Source organism: Schistosoma haematobium, chromosome 1, assembly GCF_000699445.3.
Source record: "Schistosoma haematobium chromosome 1, whole genome shotgun sequence".
Lineage (NCBI taxonomy): Eukaryota > Metazoa > Platyhelminthes > Trematoda > Strigeidida > Schistosomatidae > Schistosoma > Schistosoma haematobium.
In genome coordinates, this window is record NC_067196.1 from 47,241,307 (window position 1) to 47,263,366 (window position 22,060).

At 31.3% G+C, this 22,060-nt stretch overlaps 1 protein-coding gene across 1 annotated transcript in view; it reads left to right on the plus strand.

Moving 5' to 3' along the window:
* TFPI2 (Tissue factor pathway inhibitor 2) overlaps positions 1-9,939 on the plus strand; it is a 41,366-nt gene extending 31,427 nt beyond the window's left edge. The window contains exons 15-18 of the mRNA XM_051208878.1: positions 3,702-4,001; positions 6,250-6,429; positions 8,140-8,330; positions 9,502-9,939. The gene's annotated coding sequence lies outside the window, so the exon portion shown is untranslated. The remainder of the gene's footprint in view (positions 1-3,701; positions 4,002-6,249; positions 6,430-8,139; positions 8,331-9,501) is intronic.
* The last annotated feature ends 12,121 nt before the right edge of the window (positions 9,940-22,060 follow it).

Genomic DNA, 22,060 nt, shown 5'->3' on the forward strand with positions numbered 1-22,060 from the left:
AATTAAAATTTTTCTATACTCGGAGCCTAGTTTTTGTCAAACTAGTTTTTCTAATATTGACGAATATTTGTTCAAGTTAATAAAGTTGTGTTTTCATGACTTATGCGCAGTTGCAAAGAAATAAGATTTGATTCGATAAATAATGTCAGGTAGTTAAAATAACTTTTTAAATGTAGTAATGGATTGATTATATTTACTAGGAAGAAATAAGTTTATATTGTAACACGCAAAACATGTATTATATAAACTGTGTAATGTAATAAATTATTCATTTTACCATTCACAAATGAGAATGTAAAGAAATTTTTCAGTGAATTCCAGTTAAGTTTCTGACGTTCTTTGAAACTACTTAAATCATGTTTTTTTTAATAGTGGGAGTCAATAGTTCAACTATGAATGGTTTACAGTCAGTGATTAGGATTTTCAAGTAGTATCTGAGACACCATATTTCATTTATTGAAGACTGTTTTAGAATTATTTTAAAATAATGGAAGTGAATGATGTATATTTGATTACGTTTCATCCATTTCATCTATGTATGGTGAATTTTGAATATGATTCTTTCACAATAAACATCTCTGTATAATACGTATATTATGCTGCCTTAAACCATCGTGGAATAATTTTTTTCAGTTAAACGCTATTTTTTCGTCTCTTTTATCGGAACGGTGTACTACAACTTTCCAGTGTTTATATCACAATTAAAATATCAAATAAAGGTATTTTAATTAACGTGAATTAATGTTTATAATTTTATAACACACAAAACAATGATATTCATAAAGGGGATTTTTAGAGATTGTAGTATTTCTACTGTTGAAATCACAAACTGATCGGAGCTAGATCATTACTGAAAACTTTGAAGCATTGGATAGCCGTTTCATCATGATATAGGACTCTTCAGCAGTACGCATCCACGACCTGCACACGGAGAGATAATGAACTAGATTCCACTTAAATAAATTCAATAGTTGATGATAACCTAGTTGATAGATTTTCGATTATCAGGTATCTATTTTAAAAAGTCTGTCTTATTAAATATGGATATGAAATTAATTTATACTAACTAATATCAGAACGCACTTAAACAAATGTTTTTCAATGTTGCAGATTGAAAAAGTTGCAACTCGATGTGTGTGTGTATTTTCCACTCATTTATTTGTTAGAATGATGTACTTTTACAACAGCGTACTGTTAATCTTCATTAACTCGATATTATTTTGATGTAATTATATCACATGTTAATCTGCTGTAATTGAAAAACTTCTAATTTAAATCTTTTAATCATTGTTTCCAAAAGAAACTTTACCTAAATCATAATTGTTCTACTGTCATTTTGAATGTAACCGATAAAAAGATGTAGGGAAATACTTATGGACAAATACCTTAATAAATAGTAAATTGTACTACTATCAATTTATTCCTAACAAATCATTTTCTTAAGTATACAAATTTTATGTTTTTACAACATAAAGTATCCAACTAGATTGATCCAAGATAATACAGTTTTTACAGATAATTAACTACCAACTGAAGTTTATAATAAACTTTGTTTCGCACCGCTGATATTCCAAATATTCGTTAAGTAAATTCTATGTTGAACTGTTTTGATTGATATCTCATAAGAAATAATCTTTGTGACATTCGGATCGAGATTATTTTAAAGCTTCTGTTGTTAGCAGAACATGGGTGAGAACAATCGAATATATTTAACGCAAACTTACAGGACTTGTTAATAAAATCTAACAATCATAAAGTAAATGCTTAATTTGCAAAATGTCCACCAATTGTCTCAAAATGACTCAGACTTCATTATTCTTGGATTTTCATACAAATTGCATTCTGTTTCCATTCTTTACTGTTTGACCCTCTTGTCTCTCTGCTGCCAGACTTTCTGTTCACAACTAACATCATCTACTACTTATGTCAATATAAGTAGCATACATCACACTTCCATCATTGCCTGTTTTTAAGAGCTACCAAGAACTTGACATTTCTTAGCAATATGACAATTACAGATGATTGATCACTCTGAAGGTGAACGAGTCATTCGTGTTTTGGGAGAGCTAGAGTTTACAATACTTAAAGCACTACAACTGACAAACAGATGTTTTACAACATAACAGTTTTAGCAAGATATACATCATGAAAGCTCTTTACGAAACTCAGGACTCTATTAATTGAAAATAGGTATGGTGGTGCCTGACTGCAATAAGACTACCATCAGTGACTAGGTTTACAAAACTTTCAATGTTTTCTAGTTATTTTTTTCAGTTTTTATTGTTCATGTAAATAACTCAGTACTTATTAAAACAGTGTTCACTCTTTTACTGGAAGAAAAGAAGACGTTAGGTTTAGATTAAGTACTCTGAACTGGTTTACCGGATATGCTTTCATTTGCAGCTTCATTATTATTCAAGAAATTATCAGCTTTTTAGATCACAAAGTGCTGGTTTGTTTAAAGTTTTGTATTTGACTAAAGAGATGAATCAAGGCTAGCACTGGAATTCAGGACAAGTATTTTGGCTAACTAGGAACTCATCAGCTAGATTTATGTGCTACCTATTGTTGATGCCCGCATAAAAACTTGAATCCTTTACTTTGCTCTTTAAATAAAAACCCACTATTCACTAAGCTACTTAGTGCAGTTAGTTACTCACCTTTTTAACGAGGATGATATTAATACAGTTTTTAAGAAGGTTTGAGTAGTCCCGTTGTTGATATTGTTGACTACACTTTTCTCAGTGTCGGCTGACAGATGCTTATCCTATGTCAATTGTCTCTATTTAACCACTTTTCACAAGTTGGGTTTTGGCTGGCACTCTAATTCATCTCTTCCAAAATGCGTAAAAATTGTCTGTACCGAAATAATTCTTATAAAACACATATACCAGTTAAGACTGATTAAACTACTCAGGAATATTAATAACGGGATAACTCAAACCTTTCTAATAATGATATTTTTGTATTTGGCTTATCTGTAGATTAAAGATATATAGGGATCATTATCACTTCTATAAATTATACCTGGAATTGATCGCTTTTAAAGCCTAAATTTGAGATGGTAAAGATTTGCAGTTCAGGATGATTTTTGGTGGAGTTTTATTCTCTGAACTGGATGGTTTAGTTGTGGAGCTTTTAACGTTATTCTGAAAGACATCATCAGCATAAAATTCATGTAGATTTGATTTGAGTCTTGGAGATACAATCAAAATGGAAAAGTAGACAATGAGAGGTTAAAGGTCCTCAATAACCAATCAAGAACGAGATCGACAGGAAAAGCTGAGAGTCATATGTGGAAAAATTCGAACACTTCACTTCCACCTGAAGGTTTTACTGATGATGTCGTTCATAATAACGATGAATGCCCCATGACTAAACCATCCTGTTCAGAGAACTAAACTTTATCTAAAAGCTTAAATTTAACTGAGAACTAATGTACAAATAAAACATGAGACCTAATAAATTCGTTCACATGGTAGATAACTTAAATGATTTGAGGCTTCTAAGTAATGACATTTTCCAGAAATATTTGTTATTAAGCAGAGGAAATAAACAAATAGATAGGTTGCCAAACTACTTATTTTTCTCTGGTGCGTTAGACTTGATATAAAGCAAAGTTTCTGCACAGTCGGCTAAGAAAGGTTACTAACTATTCAGCTATTACTAATGATATTTTATTCTGACACGTTTATTCAAAGAGTTTGCCCGCTGCCACTTTGATAAACCAATCACAAAATGTCCTGGAAGTGGAATTCAAGCATGGGCCTATAACCACACCATCGGAGATTGTTATTTCTTTGAAATTTGTGAACCAGACGAAAAAGAAAGCGAATTTCAAATACCTCATAAAAAATTTTCATTTCGTTTGAGAAGAACAAGTCAATGGCTTGGAGTATGGCAAGCAAGGACTGGAAATCTACCTGAAGGTGTTTATGCAACTCGTAGTGCATGTCAGTATCACTGCTTACCAAAACCACCCCGAGGAACAGACACACAAAGTTAGTTTACCAATTGCTTTATAAAGTGATATGATTCATTAAAGAATAATTTATGCGACGTTTAACGTAGAGTATTAAAAGGACTATGTGAGCTTGTTTCAAGTGACATAGATTTTATATGATGACCAATGGTTAGTCAGTTATACAAAGTTAGTATTGCATGATAAATCCGACCACCAAACTTATAAGCTCGAACAACCAACGTCACATAAAACGATTAAAATATACACTGACTGTATTTGGATAGTTACTTTCTAATTTGGCCTAATTCTTAACGGATTTATAGCCAATCTTGAAAAGATACTCCATTGGAGACTAAACGTCTGCATGAATTTCGGGAATCGTCTTATCCAGTATTATTTGTTGTGTAGTTCTAAAAAGCGGAATCAGCCAAACTAACCAAATTTAAAGAATTTTTCAGATAGATAAACAAAGCTTCCAACGTCTTGAAGTAGTTTGTCATGGTTTAATACTAGCAGACAATAAATATTCTTAACCGAACTAGAATTTGTTAAGAATAGTTTAGATTTTAGTGGTACCCTTCCCTTTGACATCAATCAGACCGCACAATGTGGTCGGCGGCGGCGGGCTCGCCACTTTAGTGGGACCCCCTATTTTGTCGTCATTTAGATCGGACGATATTGTTGACGGGCTCCACACTTTAGTGACCCGGGATCTGACTCCAATTTGATTTAAGGAATGATTGTTATTGACATAGATTTTATATGATGACCAATGGTTAGTCAGTTATACAAAGTTAGTATTGCATGATAAATCGACCACCAAACTTATAAGCTCGAACAACCAACGTCACATAAAACGATTAAAATATATGTCGTCTATCCTCGTATATGATCATCGGCTTAAGTCGCGTTAGTCATGACGGAATTAAATAAGTCAAATAACGAGAATAGACTTTTGAATACATATATTTTGTATATAAAGCGAATAGGATAGAGCTAAACGAAACGACGCACAGTGGAAATGACGAGTAAGCCAACTCAATTTAGTTAAGCGTGAATCAATATTTATAGGCACACGAAAGTAGGCAACAGACATGTGATGAATAAGATAACAAGTGTACACACACATAAGCTCATATAAAAACAGTCAAGATTGGTAAGCGAATAATTAACAAGGTCAGAATGTGACTCAGGTAGAATGGGCTGTCCAAAAGCTAGAATAAGGTATGTGGGCTTAACATAATAACCGACACTACAAGATAACCATCAGTTCACCACTTAGTAAATTAAATTGGCATGATACAAATTTTGCATGTAAGAATATGTTTAATAGACAGTGATGTCTTTGAAACATTTCATTTCTATTAGATTTATTCTTGAGAATGATCTTTGGCAATTTACGTTTGTTTGCTTTAAATAGCAAAGCTTATGAGCTAATGATTGATTGTATAGTTCGTTTTCCTGTCTTCAGTAAATTCAGTAAGGATTCAATGAACATGAGTATTAAGCTGTAGGAATAGTTTTGTTTTAATTAACAATTGGTAACGAAAGATCTTCTTGTCTACTTATTTCATTTTGTTTTGGTCTGTAACTTCTCAGAAATCTGTCTATATAGTGCGATATAAACAAACAATACAAACACGGTATGGTAACTTAAATTGGTTATTCCGAACGTTTTTTGAAAAAAGTATACAAGAAGCTCGATGGGAAGTTTTAGTTGACACATTAGACAAGTATGCCAAAAATAACGTTTAATACAGTTAGTTCTTGTTTGTTGTTTACTAGTCGATCAAAATGTTTTCTCAAACAAGGGATAAGTTACCCAATTTTGTCTTCACAATGTGAGTTTATAGATTCAGCTGTTTCCGTAGAAGTGGATATTGTGGATGTACTAGTTCCTCTAAAGCACAAATTCAACATCCCCATTAGTAACTCAGGAAGGATCACTTAAAGTTAGTACACAGTTTCGTATTATTCGTATACTGTGACTATGGGGTGCATTCATTATTCTTACCATTACTATTATCACCAATACTGCTACTACTAAGCATGTCATCAAACATTCGATTTATGACTATCTTTTAATATGGTTGATGTTTAGTGTACATCATTGTAATTGTTAACTAACGCATTACCTTAATATATTTATTGTTCTTCATGCACGAGAATAAATATAACTGTATTTTAAAGTAAAGCCGTAAGAGGATGTGAATTAGAATAATATTCTTCATTTATTAGTTTTTTTTAAAGCTCGAAATCGCTTAATCTTTTTGTCTTTATTTTAGACGTCTGTCATATGAACCCGATTGTAACAGTACCATTTGGCTGCAATGCTATGGTTACTAGATGGTATTTCGAACCTAGAGAAACACAGTGCAGAAGCTATATAACTTGTCCACAATATGGAAATAACTTTCCTAGTCATAAAGCTTGCCAAGATATATGTACACCTGGACATCCTATAGGTTTGTTTTTGTCCTCAGAAGTTGAATAAATTGGTTAATGTTTTTGTATTTAAAACTTTTTTATAAGAAAATAAATTCAATGGTTCATTGAACAACCATGTTTTGAACATTTCGTGTCTATTAACCTTTTACAGACGATCTTACTGATTATCGATATGGGAAAAAGTCAGTCAGTCAGTCAGCTACAACGTAGGACCAGGCACATATATGCATCCGTCCAAGTTGCCATACCTCATTAACACAACAAGATAGACACCGGATTCATAAAAGTAGTTAATTCAGAGGTGGTAATATATAAAAGAAAGATTGCGATAAGGATATAGTACAGGAAGAAAGAATTAGTTAGTAGAAAGAAAGATATGAAGTGATTTTAATCTCTTAGTTTAAGGGAAGACAGAGAGTGTATACACCGACGCCATTGTGATGGATTCTGAGCCATGTCACACACAGTCTCCAACCATTGGTTACGGTAGTCACGCGGACCCCAACCAAGTAGTCTGCATCTACCAACATGGTTCAGACTAGAAGTTAGTGACTCCAAGCACTGATACCACGTTTTGGTTTGGCCGCCCCTAACTTTCTTTCAACCATCTCGAACACCGGTTAGAATTGCACGTTGTGGTAATCGGTGTTCGGGCATACGTAACACGTGGCCCAACCAACTCAGTCGATGAAGATTCACAACCTCATCGACTGATTTATCATCATTCCCTAATACCCTCCGTCTAACCTCACCATTACTTACCCGCTGATCCCAGAAGGCGCCAGCAACATTTCTAAGGCATCTGTGGTCAAATACTAGTAGCTTAAGAGTGTGTTCCACTCTTAATAGCCATGTTTCGCCGCCGCAAATTCTGTTAATAAACGTGTGATGGATGAGTGTTATGAGTTGGACTTCAGAAGAAGTAGATTTTTAAAGATGTATTCAATGAAAACACATTTTAAATAAAACTTACATACCAAATGGTTTTCTATTAACTAGAATAAACGAAAACCAGTGTGTAACTAGACTCTTTTACCATAATTTTTAATATGACTGAAGTTCGATTGAAAATTTAATTCACTATGAAAAAATCCAATGAACCACTGTGAAAATCTCATTATTGGTGAAATCAAACACACTAAGAGTGGATTGGGTTTTATGGAGAAGTATTTAGGTTATGTAAAGTTTCTGACTGACTTCCCCTAAATGAATGATTAAGCTTTATCAAGAAATAATCAGAATTGAAAATTTGGGGGCATTGCATCATGAAGAGTCTGGGTTTTTAATAAAACTATTCCATGTCAAGTGATATTTACACGTTACTGAAAAATTGCTAATTTAAAGATGATTCTCTTCATTGATTAATAGGTCTATGTATGATTTCCATTTGTTCTGAAAGCTATTTTGACTATTAATAGATTGTGAAGCTAATGTAATCAAGATTTAAATACTTGTATAAAAACCTTTTAAATTAATATTTACCAAATGGTAAAATCCATTGTATTTTATGCGCTTGATAAAGTATTTTAACCAAAATAAAACGTAATTGTTTAATCATTTGAAATTTAAGTACTCTGTTTATCGGTTCTACTACCATTAAAGCCAGTTTTGAAATGAAAACAACCATTTTATTTAGGGTATCTATCAAGTCTACTTTAATTGCTACTCTTGGTGTTCATCTAACCGACTTCAAAAACATTTGGAAAATTTATGCTTTACATTTTTAGATGTCTGTCGACTTCCATATGATCATGGTGGATGTTCAAACTTTGAAAAACGATGGTACTATGACATGCATAAACGAATGTGTATGCCTTTTACATACGGTGGATGCTTTGGAAATTCCAATCGTTTTGTAACAAAAGCAGAATGTGAAGGATTTTGCATGGGGAAAGATGTTTGTAGACTACCTTTACAAGCAAGTTTCATCTTCACGTTGTTACAAACTGATTAGTATCTTTATATTTTCAAATTTTATTCACAAATATTTGATTAGAACAGAGATTTCTGCTATTTATTGTAATATCGTTTTTGTAAAATTTATTGGTTATATATCGTAGTTTTCAGAGGGAGTTTATCAACTGCAGTTAATTAGGTTATCATGTTTATAGTAATATTGTAGTGATTTGATTTCTAGCGGTATTTGAACATAGTAAGAAATATGACCGTGCTTATTTATTTATGGAACTTACTATTTGTGTTCACTTGGATCCCATTATTGATGTTCTTACTGAAATATTTATACTGTAGAGGCTAGTTTCCTCTATATCTGACTTCAATGAATGATATGCCGTTAACTGAGTATTTAAGGCAGGCTAAATCTCCTAGTAGAATTCAGAAGCCTGAACACCAGTTGTAGGGATATTTTATTGTTAAAGATAAATAAAATCCGCAAGCGTACAGCGAGCAATCACACTGTGAAACCAAGAGCATGTGTGTGTCTGTGTATGAGTTAAAAGTCCATATATATTTTTGAGTGTTAATCAACTATGGATAAATTACTGATTATCTGTATGTTACAACCAATAGGAGAATAGATTAAGGATTGATGTGTAGACACGCGCTCAATCAAACACACTCTCTCCTTGTTTCACAGTGTGATTGCTCGCTGTACACTTGCGTATTTTATTTATCTTTAACAATAAAATATCCCTACAACTGGTGTTCAGGCTTCTGAATTATCTCGAGTAAATCCATAATTCTACTAGGAGATTTAGCATGCCTTAAATACTCAGTTAACGGGATATCATTTATTGGAGTCAGATATAGAGGAAACTAGCCTCAACAATACTAAGAACGCCATTTTAGGCAATGAGACCACTATCTAGGCATTCATTTGTTAGCGATAACTTACTGTGGTAACTATCAATTATATGACATACATTAGTAATTTCACAATCAAATAGTCGTAAAATAGTTAACAGTGGTGTTTTCATTTAATGGATGTAAAGCTTGTTAACAATTAATTTCTTATATTTCGTAAATAAGTCGATTGTTTACATGAAGAAAACATTTGTAAAATATACTTTTGTCATTTTTTTTCGGAGATATCATTGCTAATTTTTTTTTATATATTTTACTATGTTCAGAAGAATTCTACCGACACAAGTTACCCTCAAAGATTCTATTATGATCATTCTAGAAAACAGTGTCTTCCATTTCGTTTCACTGGTCTACTGGCGCATGGCAACAATTTCCCATCACTTAGTGCCTGTAATGCAACATGTATTTATGTACCAGACATTGAAGTAATTGCCGAAAAAATTATGCTAAGTTCTAATTTAAATACTGATAAAAAATCGGAAGAATCAAGAAAAACATTAATTCAAGCATCATCTATGGAAAATCCTACAAATACGCAACAAATGACAGATGAAAGCACTTCAATAAATGTTCATAGAATACCAAATGATAATAAAAGTATGTATATAGCTGTAAAATATTTTGCATGACTTGCTAAAAAATTTTAATCCTTATGGTTTTAAGCACTTTCGTATGGGTGGCAAAATATAATATAAACTCGTGATATGGTTATATAATAAATAGGTTATATTTTCCCAATCTTGTTTCTTTGTCTAAATGACATCATTCTTTGTTAGTCATTATTGGGATTCGCATGATATTCTGCTGAACATGGCTTATTTATGTTGATTACATAATACCATCAATAAGATGAATTTGTGTTTGGATACTTTATCATTCAACTCAAGTAATATGTAGTTGATAATTGTTTCCATATTAAATTTCAAGTTTATTAATGTATTCGACTAGAGATAAACAAAGTAAAAAGCAGAAAAGTTCATTCAAAAATTAACGTATTTGGTTGTTAAAAAGCAACAATATCTATGAATGATGACTTGTTTGAAATGAATTTCCTTATAGTGTTTAGTGTCAGTAAAACTGACTAGATTTACATACTTGCAGTGGAACTATCAGAATTTGTTCAATTTATCTTAGGTAAAATATGGAAACGCAGATTTTGATGTTTGTAGTGTCGGTTGCTTTTTTAAGTTCATATAGCTTATTCTAGCTTCCGGACAGTTCAATCTATTTATTCTTCTTAAGCCATATTTTTACCTTGTCAGTTATTCGCTTATCAATCTTGACTATTTTTATGTAAGCGTATGTGTGTGGATTTCTTAACCTACTCATCACATGTCTGTAACTTATTTTTGTTCGATTATGAATATTGATTGGCCAAATGGAGTTGGCACACACGCTTTCTTCACTGCGCGTCATTTATCTTCGCTCCCTTCTCTTCGCTATCTTCACTTCGTTCCCCCAATTGTTCGTCTGGATTAACGATTGTATGGAGTATATGTATTCGAAGTGTATTCTCGTACCGGACTTATTCAATTCCGTTATTCACTAACGCGAGTTAAGTCGTTAATTGTAAACAAGGTTTGACGACATGTATATTCCAATAACAATCAGAAACGATCCAAATGATGTCAGATATTAGGTCACTAAATGTTCAGCTTCCGGAAGTTATTCAAAGTCGAACCAATTTTTATGATTATTTAGTAAAAAGTTAAAATCAAAAATCATTATCTTATTTCTGTTGAAAGTTACACATACTTATTAAAAAGATTCTTACATGAAATATTTATGTCCCATATAAATTTACGAAAGAAGTACCTTAATATTGAATGTGTTTAGTGAAATTTACCATGTATACAATTAATTATTTCCAAATTGAATATCTGTTATTCAAAACATTTGCGAAAAATTGTAGATTATTCTTTCTGGTGTGATTTTTTCTTTCATTCAATAACTAATTACCTTAAATTGTTATTATTTCAGTAGTAAAGGTATTAATCAAAGAAATTTTATGCTAAATTACATTTATCTATATAAATAGATTGTGAATAAAAAGTGGAATGTTAAGTAGTTATAGTCTCTTCTATTCTATGGATTGAATGTAGTAAAGATAGTGAATTGTAATAGATTTATGATTACATATTCAATATTGACTTATTGGAGGCATAAAACTAGGTAATTTATCTGTTACCTATTTCTATCGGATAATATATAATCCCTGAGAAAAAAATTTAGTTACCATGATGATTAAATCCCATTCAATTTAATACCTCATTCAAACATGTTGTTACTGAGGTCATGAGATATTAATTTATTAAAATAACACATAGTTATTACACAAACTATAAAGATAAAAATATTTCAATAATCATAGTGTAGTAAACGACAACACAAGTGGGGACAACCAAATGTATTTGAAGACGGAATTACGGAACGTGTTAAAAAAATCTGAGAACCACTCATATACCAAAATGTTAGTCAGTCATCTGATACTTCATTGTTCTTTAGATTCCACAGCAATCATTCTCTGTTCTCGTTCTCGTCTCTTCGGTCTTCTTAACCTTCTGCTTCAAGGCATTTCACTTTCGATTGGTGATACATACTATCTACATCTTTCGACATCAGTAGCATATACCACAATAGAAAAACAGTCTTAGCCTAAAATTACATATTATTGTTATATTTTTAGTCGCTTAAAAATCTTAAACGTCATTTGTTTTCATAACGTTTTTTGTATTCGTTCCAGATATCTTGTCGGAAAAATTTCCATGTTTACCGTTCATAACTAGTAGTCAATATGATAATATGGATAGACAAACATTTTGTAACAGTGAAGATATAATTCATGAATTAGGTTATCGATTTCAAGTAACATCAAGTGTTCAAGCAACGGATGAAATAATTGATGGTATTTGTGTACCCATTCTAGTACCTATTTGTTTAAATGAACCAAAAAGATTGTACGGGCAGTTAAATATATATGAAAGTCAAATGATTGGACGTGTCTTTAAAACTGAAGCAGAATGTGAAGCAACTTGTCTACTTAAAAGTAGATTTAAAAGAAGTATTATTATAAAGGAAAAGTCATTTAACACGACTAAAAATATACATCAATTATTAAGTACCATTTTGGACAGGAAATCTAAATCATTAGGTAAGCTACAGTAATCTATAAATAATACCATATGATTTGAGAAAACCTATCAAAACTGACATTTTTATACATTTAATAAGAAGTTAGCATTTTATCCATTTATATAAACAATAATTGTCTAAGCATTACATCAATGACTTTGTGTTTTTTTCCAGAACAAATATTTAATACTAGTTATGTTTTTGAGATGTTAAGAAAGTCGACATTTTTAGTTTGATGATAAATCTATAACTGAGAGATGAGCTTACTAGAAAGAACTCAATTAAAATATGGATCTGTGAACTGAGCCTTTACATTGAGTAGCGTTTGAGAATCAAAACGGATTTTTCTACTATTATCTATACACTGACAAACACCATAGCATCGCCATACAGAATCTGTCAAAAGTGTTCTAGACTAAAGAGTTTACAATTAAATGAATAACCATCATTATTACTTATTTTTTTCCGTGTTTGGTGATGGAAATCGTTCATTAAGAATGTTTATTTTCAGCCTCATAAAGACTAATGTCTCTTGACAGTCTCAAGCATTCCTCATTCTTTTGTCGCAGAAAGTGACCTTACTGCTAAGCTATTTAGGTCACGATGTACTACCAAAGAAAACGTTTTACGAAAATTATCATGTTTTCTTGTCACTAGTACTGCTGGCATTTTATTCAATACATTTGTGGTTCACCAGGTTAAGTAACTAAACAACGTGATAGGTATGAGTAATAATCAACACAATTATATTTTAAACAAATAATTTCAATTAAAATAACACATTTAGGACCCATCCAGTCATTCTAATTAAATTCAATTTTTTTCTCAAATCACTCGGAAAATGCAGTAAATTACAAACGTTGCTATTAAGGATTCAGTTCATACTGAATAGTAAATCAAGAATTCCATTATTATTTGGTGAGTAATATACAGAATCTTTAATACGAACATCAAGACAATTCTACTCTACGGAGCTGAAACTTGAAGAACTGCCACAATCATAATCAAAAATATATAAGTGATTCTGATTAACCGTCTACACAAGACACTCAATGTCCGTTGGTCGGATACTATCAGCAACAACCTACTGTGTGACAACACAAACCAGCTTCCAATTGGAGAGAAAACTAGGAAAAGACGTTGAAAGTGGATAAGACACACACTGAGGAAATCATCAAACTTCATCACGAAGCAAGCGCTAACTTGGGATCCTGAAGGAAAATGAAAAAGAGGAAGGCCAAAGAACACACTACATCAGGAATTGGAAGCAGACATGAAAAGGATGAATAACATTAGGAAGGAACTAGAAAGAATTGCTCAGGACAGAGTTGGATGGAGAATGCCTGTGCTCCTCCACGAGGAGTAACAGGCATAAGTAAGTAATGTACATTATTGAAGTAGATTTCATCGTACAAAAGTCAAGCCTTTTTGTTGGATGAAAACAAATAATATATATGGTAAGTCGGACAGTGATTATGAAAACAACAATCAAAACGTTCAATTTAACATTTATGGACAACTTCAGAATTAGCGATCTTTAATTATGTTATAAAACATAAAGCAAAGAATTTGTGATTACCTTTGCGATGGTTTTATTAAGTATATCATTATGTCAATCGTTACCTTAGAAATTAGAAAAAGACTTGGAAACGTATCATTATTGTAGTAAACTTTTATACATTAATGGTAAAGTATATTGCAGTTAACCCGCGTCAGTTCAAGATTTTCGATTCACATGAGTGGGCTGAAAAAAACAATACAAGTTATTAACATTTTCGTGAAAAAGAACCATCCGGCTACAGTCCGATGATATCATTTAAAATAATGTATGTTTCTGTTTCACTCAACGACACCAATTCTTAACAGTGAATATCAGCACTAACCTAAAGTATCCAAAAATTTATTTCTGATCAATACATTTATGTTTCCTAAAGAATGGATCGATTGTTTAAGTACAGGATCTTACATTTATCGTAAATAAAGTGAAAATTACTGAACATACATTTCCAGGGACTTTGGTTCTACTGCATCAGTTGATAAAAGTGAATTCACAAAATAAACACTCGTAAATTACAACAAAAGCCATATATATATATTTATTTGCCAGAAAATTATGTTGAATCATCACTACTACTGATAAACAGTAAATGTAAATAAACTGATACTGAATAGACATTTAAACATTGATTACTCTTAAAGTAGTATAAGTGAATTTGAAAAAAAATCAGTGATTGTTTTTGGTTATAGTGATTAGAAAAGTGATTCACTTTGTATACATATTTAAGATTCATGATCTATTAAGTCAAAAACATAAAGTAGAATTATAATATCTTGTATGTTTAGACGTAATGGATATCTTAAATGATTCAGACACTAGTTAATACTAACAACTGATAACATTTCCAGCCAAAGTAAAATAAACTAAATACGTCTGTAAATATAAACAATTAAGCAGGTTTCTACTGAAAATCCAAGGGACTTTTTTACTTTTTTAATATACAAAGCTTCTTTAGATGAAGATCATAGAAAGAAAATAAATTAAAACCCAGGACATAAACTGAAATATTTGTATAAATCTACTCATAAACATTTCAGTTTCAGTTTGGTAAGGACAGGAGGCTTAATGGCCTGTTTTACTCGTGGCAATGAAGGTTTCTCAGTTAATCAAACTTTCTTCAATCACATGTTGAGGTAATGAATTCCACTCGTTGATGATTCGTCGGGAAAGTCGGTAGTCAGCTGACAAGTAATTTGTTCTGGGCTTGTGAAATTTTGTAAGACAAGAAAAATGAGGGCATATCAGGTGAAAATGTATCAAAAAGCAATTTGAAAACTGTAATTAAGTCACTTGTAGTTCTTCGGTATAACAACGGGAATAGGTTTAGCTTGGCTAATCGAGCATCATACAGGAGCTTCGCTATTCTGCAATCAACTCAGTTGCTGTTTTCTGAACCTTTTCCAAAAGCTCACTGTCTTTTTTAAGCAGGGGCTAGCCGTTTGTATTCAGTACTCAAATTTAGGACGCACGAATACTGTATGCAAAGATAAAAAAGTTTTAGCGTCAACATGACTAAAGGCCCTACGTATTGACCATAGGGTTCTTAAACCTCTGACGGCTATGTCTCGGCTAACTATGACCACTAAGTCATTGTGTATCTGGACAACAGATAGCTCAGTGTTATTGATCATGTATATATCCGCACCTTGATAACCAATAGGAATCACAATACACTTGGGATATTTATCAGCAACTGCCAAGTATGAGACCATTCAGACAATTATCCAGGTCATTTTGAAGCTTTAAGTTATCACCGTTACTCTTTATCGCTCTCCATATCTTGCATTGTCAGCATATAGCAAGACCGATGATGATAAAAGACGAGGAAGGTTATTTGCATACAGGAGGAATAAGATTACATTTAACAAAAAATAAGGAAAATATTGCCAATGTACTACCAAGACGCTGGAATTTTAGGTGTATAAAATATTCATTGAATACATCTTCCCAAATTTCTTTTAAATGAAATATTTAAAAAAATGTAGCCATCTAGTTATCAATATGAACTAGAAATATTTCTTCATTTTAGGTATAAACGATATTGAACTCTTAGTTGTTTCATTATCCATGTTCGTTAGTAACAGTTTACTGGAAATGTAACATAAATAGAAAAGTCACACTTTTTATTAAATATCTGTTTTTCTTTATTTGGTTACTGACAAATTTTGGAAATACCTGTAGGTAAATACAACTTAATTGTCACTATAGTTATTCAAATATGACTCAAAACTAAATGGTGATTGGATCGGATTGATTTCAATGAAGTTTCAAAATCCTTGTGATGATTTGACTAAGCTAATTTCAGAAAACAGATGTTACAACTAACCGTACGTTGTTGTGTAAGAGATGATTCAGACTGTTTTGAATAGTTTTTACACAGAGTTTACTTCACGTTGTATTTATTCTTTTGAACTGCTTTACAGAAGTATCTTCAACGTTCCAGGTTAGTGAACACAGTGTCACAGAATATCGCTTATTAAATTCATAAACATACAATAACCATATTAACGAAAAGCTTCAAAGAAATCAAGGATTAATAGTTGACTGAAACTTAATTAACATTTAGACATTAAAATCGTCGCCAAAAATTGAATTCATTTAAAACTTATTGTTATCAATAGTGTAGCAATGAACTTTTACATAGCGTGCACGATATCAATATGTTTTGTTCTAATTTATAAACCCATAGTTTTGAATATTTGCTTTTTATCTTTCCCGTAAGTTGTCAGGATACCTTAATATGCAACACTGTATGTTCGAGCTTCCAACCTTTCATTTTTCAATTGAACAATTTCGATTCTTATTTTCAAACTTTAACAGACAGTGATTTTTGAGACAATTTTTTCTAATAGTCAGCTGTATTTGTGTTAGCTGTAAAAGTACTATAATAAAAATATTTGAAACATTCATGGTATTAAAAGAAACCTATTTCATTTTGTATTCAATTTCATTTAGTCTTTACATCATTGAATAACTGCTTTTAAAGCCAGTTTAGTCAATGAATATACTTTAGTGTCACTGCATTGTTTAGTATATCTTCATTAGTTTTCTGACTAGAAGAACTATTCACTGCCATTCCTTGAAACTCTGTGTTTAGTGAAAATAGTTATGAATTACATTTTTCTAAACCTGTTGAATTAGAACTTAATGTTCGACTTTCAACTTCAAACTAAACCAATTTCAAAGCATTGAAGTATCGAGAGCTGGGTAGATCGACAAATCAAAATTTTATATCAGTCATTATCACAATGATCAGAAACGGTAGAAACAACAGTGTTCATCATTTAGAACGCCATTACATCGGCATACATTGAATAATTTGGAGTGGATAACTACAACGTTTTTAGTATAGTAATCGCAGAGAGGAGATTTAGAACCATTAATCTTTTCCATTACTTACAAATCGTATATCAGTCAATATGTTGGTTGGAGGCGACAGAACTTAAAATAAATGCTATCAATGAAAACGGTTCCCATTATTGAGGTTCATATTTTCCATGTTCTGACGTCTGTTTGAGGACCATCAACAATCAGATAGCTTAAAGTAGCTAATCTTTCTTAATTTTAGGCTTTCTCTACACGACACCTGATGTTCCTAAATAAAAATCTCAGCATGACAAGTGACGTTGGCTGCTGATGTAATAAATTCCTACACTATTTACTATTTCTATGCTCCTCTATACTATCTTCATCTGTTTACTGAAGCATACCGAAAATCGAAAATGAAACAGAGTAATTAAATGTTTTGTAAGGTAATCTTGTCATTGAAATTCAAATACTTTCCTGTAAGTCATGAACTTGAAAGCGGTCAGTCAAAACACATCATACACTTGGAATATATTTATAGACGTAACGTAAAAAGTACTAAACATTGTTGTCAAAACATAGCAAACTTCCGAATTCTATATCAATTCTTAACTATCAGTCCTTTGATCTGCATTCATATTAACGACACCGCTAAAAATTATCAACATCCCATACATTCCAGGATGTTAATGATTATTTTAAAATAAAAGTATATAAGAAATGAAATGTGTAGAAATACTAATTCGACCGAGGTCAATTGAAACTACTTATGTATTTAATTATCTAACCTCATTTTTATTGTAGAGAATATGTGTAGAGGAGCTGATCGGTATCTGTGATTGACTTATATTGTTAAATCAATTTAGACAGACACAACTAGTAAATATTATTTTACGTCATAACAATTCGTACAAATTCGTTAACACCATAAATTACAAGCTTAAAATGGACTAGGCTTTTAAGTATGCAGTAAGAAATCCATTGCGACCACACAAATCTCTATTTGACTTAGTAAATAAAAGTATTAATTTCCTTCCTTCTCTTGAGTGACTATCGACTAACTTGAACGGTGAATAGTTTGTTACCAAATAATACATTATGATGTGTTGTACTACTGTTTAATCAAACTTTGGTTTTCTACATGTCGAAAAATCCCTAATGGCTTTTGTTCTATTCTAACTTGAATCGATAACTTTTAGTTAATAATATTTTTACAATTCTTATGAAGACAATGTCGTATTCTCAGTATTATCCAACTGTTATTGATGGGAGTCTGTCATAGTATTTTTGAACAAGGAGACATAATTGCATCATTTTTTGTGAGATTGTCAGTTTTTAAGAGGAAATACATTATTGAATTACATTATTTTTCGGAATTTTTATCTAAAACGTACTATATTAATACCCTGTTGTACTAAATAGATTTGTCTTACTTCAAGACTCTTCAATAATATGCTTCATGATATTGAAGTAATTGGTAAAGAACTTATTAAATGTATTTTTAAACACTGAAAAGTTTAATTTTCCAAGTTATTTTTCCATTTTACAATAATGTAGTGAAGGAGAACACATGTGAGGACAACCGATTGATTACCTTTAGCATAAAATTGCACAGTTACTTGATAAAATAGAAAAGCCATACTGTAATACTTCATTTGCAAAATGTTCATTAATTGTCTCGGACTTAATTGTTCCTGCATTTCCATAACAATTGCTTTCTGTTCCCGTTCTTCCCTCCTCCGTCTTCTCAACCTTTTGCTGCCAGACATTCTGTTTCTGACTAGCATTATATACTACTTATGTCGACATAAGTAGCACACAGAATACTTTCTCTGACTATTCACAAATCTTATATTTTGCTTGTAACTGAGACATAACTGAATATATCTTCTGGTTATATATATATATATATATATATATATATATATATATATATACATATATATATATATATATATATCATGAAAAAGTATATTTAACTTTAACAAGAAATAAAATTCCTTTCTTTTGTTGAAGGTGACTTAAATGGTTTAGTTTATCCAACATTAAACTACAAGATGATAACAAACAAGCGGTAAGTTAAACTTTAACAAAAGAATATAAATTTCTCATAAATTGTTATTTGATTTAAGAATTCGTATTCTTTTATCTTCTACAGTTTAATAAGTATCCCTTTTGATAAATTTTATAAATGGGAATTAATGCAATGTAGACTAGATATGTTACATTTTAAGAAAATGGGTGTGCAAATGTGGCGTATACTTATACATTTTTATCGTAATAGAAAATCAAACTATTCCTAATAAAGAATACAACCGTTTTTGATGAAAGCCATCTTTACTGACTTGTACAGTCACTTGAATTTCTTCGAAATTTAACAAACGTGCCAATGCAACTTCGATTTTGTGAAAATAGCTTACTCACTGGAAAATCAGATGGGAATCTGAGACAGCAGCCAGGTGAAAGTTAGTTCTAACTATTTAACCTCATACAGGAATAACTTAGTGACTGTGATATATGAATAAATATGTTGAGTCTTATATACGAATGAAGATGAATAGCAGTATGAATAAACCAAAGTTGTAGCGTTTATATAATATATATTCTGTGGTTAACACAGTCCACAAGTCAAGTAGTAATTATGAAGTATTTACTTCCTTCTAATATTTTCAGTAAACAGTTTAGGATTATTTGTATTCATTTTTAGATACAACAAGATATTCCATGCTGTCACACACTTTTTCAACCAGTCAAATTTTAAGAAAACTTTGACATTAGAAGTGTTAGAAAATGAACAAATTAAACTCCCATGTTGGGTCGTATCTCAAAACAAACCATATGTTCAATGGATTCATATACTATCAGGAAAAAGGTTAGCTTTGTCAGCGAACTATGTTGATGAATTGTGTTTGTAATTTTAGATTACTGATTCGTAATTTGATTCATCATGTAAAACTACCAGTATAAGTATTTCAACATTTGGTGTGTCAAAGCATATTTCTATGTTAAAATATGATTAGTTTCGACATCTTGATAGTTTTTTTAATTTTTATTACTAAAAATTCCTGTGCTATACAACACAATAATGAAGAATTAATGGAGTTCTGAGGGACTATCAAACGCTAAAAATCATTTAAACCAGCAGTTGTACGTTGCCAGCATCAGTCTGCTTCCAAAAGATAGTCTACAAAAATACTTTGACTTTAAATCATCATTGGATGAGAGACAAATTTGTCGGTAAAAACAATTGTTGAAGATATTGTATTATGTTGAAGGGTGTAATACTTTACTGAACATACCTCACCTTTAGCATTTATATTCAAGTGATCCAAGTTGGAGTAGACAAAGTGGACACTAAACTTACAACGCATACCATATGAGTTCATAAATATCAGGTTAATTAGATATTAAATTTATCGTAATTTAGTCATAGTATTCTATAATACGAGTCGATCATTCTAATATTTTATACATGTTAAATTTATTTGGCTCGAATAGCGTTTAAATAAAGAGAATGTGTTTCAACCTTCATGCCATAATATACTATCAAGTTATTGTTAATATAAATCAGTATAATGTTGTTAGTAACGTTTAGTAAACTTATAAGGACAAATTGGAAGCATAGTTTAACCTGTTATTTTCAAGCAAATTACAAGGACAATAGATAGGCATATATATTAAATTTTATTCTGCAACTAAGGTAACGATGAAAATACAATGGTCTACGTAGCCATATTGCCTATTATCTAAACATTTTTACTGATCGCCTGGCTGTAGATGATTATTATGTTGACACAAATTCGTTTCAATAGAGGATCACTTACCTAAGATAGTAAATCTGAACAGGTTTATCCTCTCCTTTATAATCAGTGGACATTACTTAAATACTATACAGAAATATCTGGTTCTCGGCACGAAAATGCACTTTTCTGTAAGACTGTTTTTAGCTGGTTTACATGACAATCATTCTCTCGACACTTTTGAAGGAACAAATCACGACGTTCTGAAATGTTTTTTTCTACAACACTTGGTTTATTAATTATTTGCAGTTTCTTGAACTCAACGACTTTAATATGAAAGTTTTACTCGATAAAATGTAGTCTTACATTACACAAATCTTTCTATAAAGTAATTTTACATTATAAACAAGTCGTAAACGGTTCCCATAATCCAGGAGTATAATTCACAATCATATACTGTTTAGTCATAATCGTTTGAAAGTATTTTTTCAACAAACATTAATATAAACCTTCCCTAATAGTTCAAGGGTAAACAAATTAAAATGTCGTCTGATTCAAAGATGCGTTTTCTACGCTAAGGCTAACTTCAATATTTCTATCAAATTTTTAGGTATCCAGTGACAGTTCATCATCATTCTAAAGATAAAAATATTTGGATATCACATTTATTACTACAAAATACTAAAAATCAGTTGCATACAGGAGGGTGGGTTTGCGAAGCTTCCGATTTAGAAACTACAGACTATGCAAAAGCTACTATGATTTTAAATGTAGTTTCCATACAACCAAATAAAATACTTACTATGAGTTCTCAAAATGCAGTATCGTTACATGATACGATCATGGTACCGAAGGATGGATTGGTGTTTCTCAGTTGTCCCCACAATCAGTATTTAGGCGACACTATATGGAAGAAAAATAAGTAAGTATTTACCTACAATTTCACATTAACTTACACGTTAACTCATGCTTACTTCTTATTCAATGTAATTTAAGGAATTTTTAAGCTATACTGGTAGGGGGATTTTGAAGATTTTTTAACTTCAGCTGAAGTTAAATAGACATTTATTGAAAATCAGAAAGTCGTAT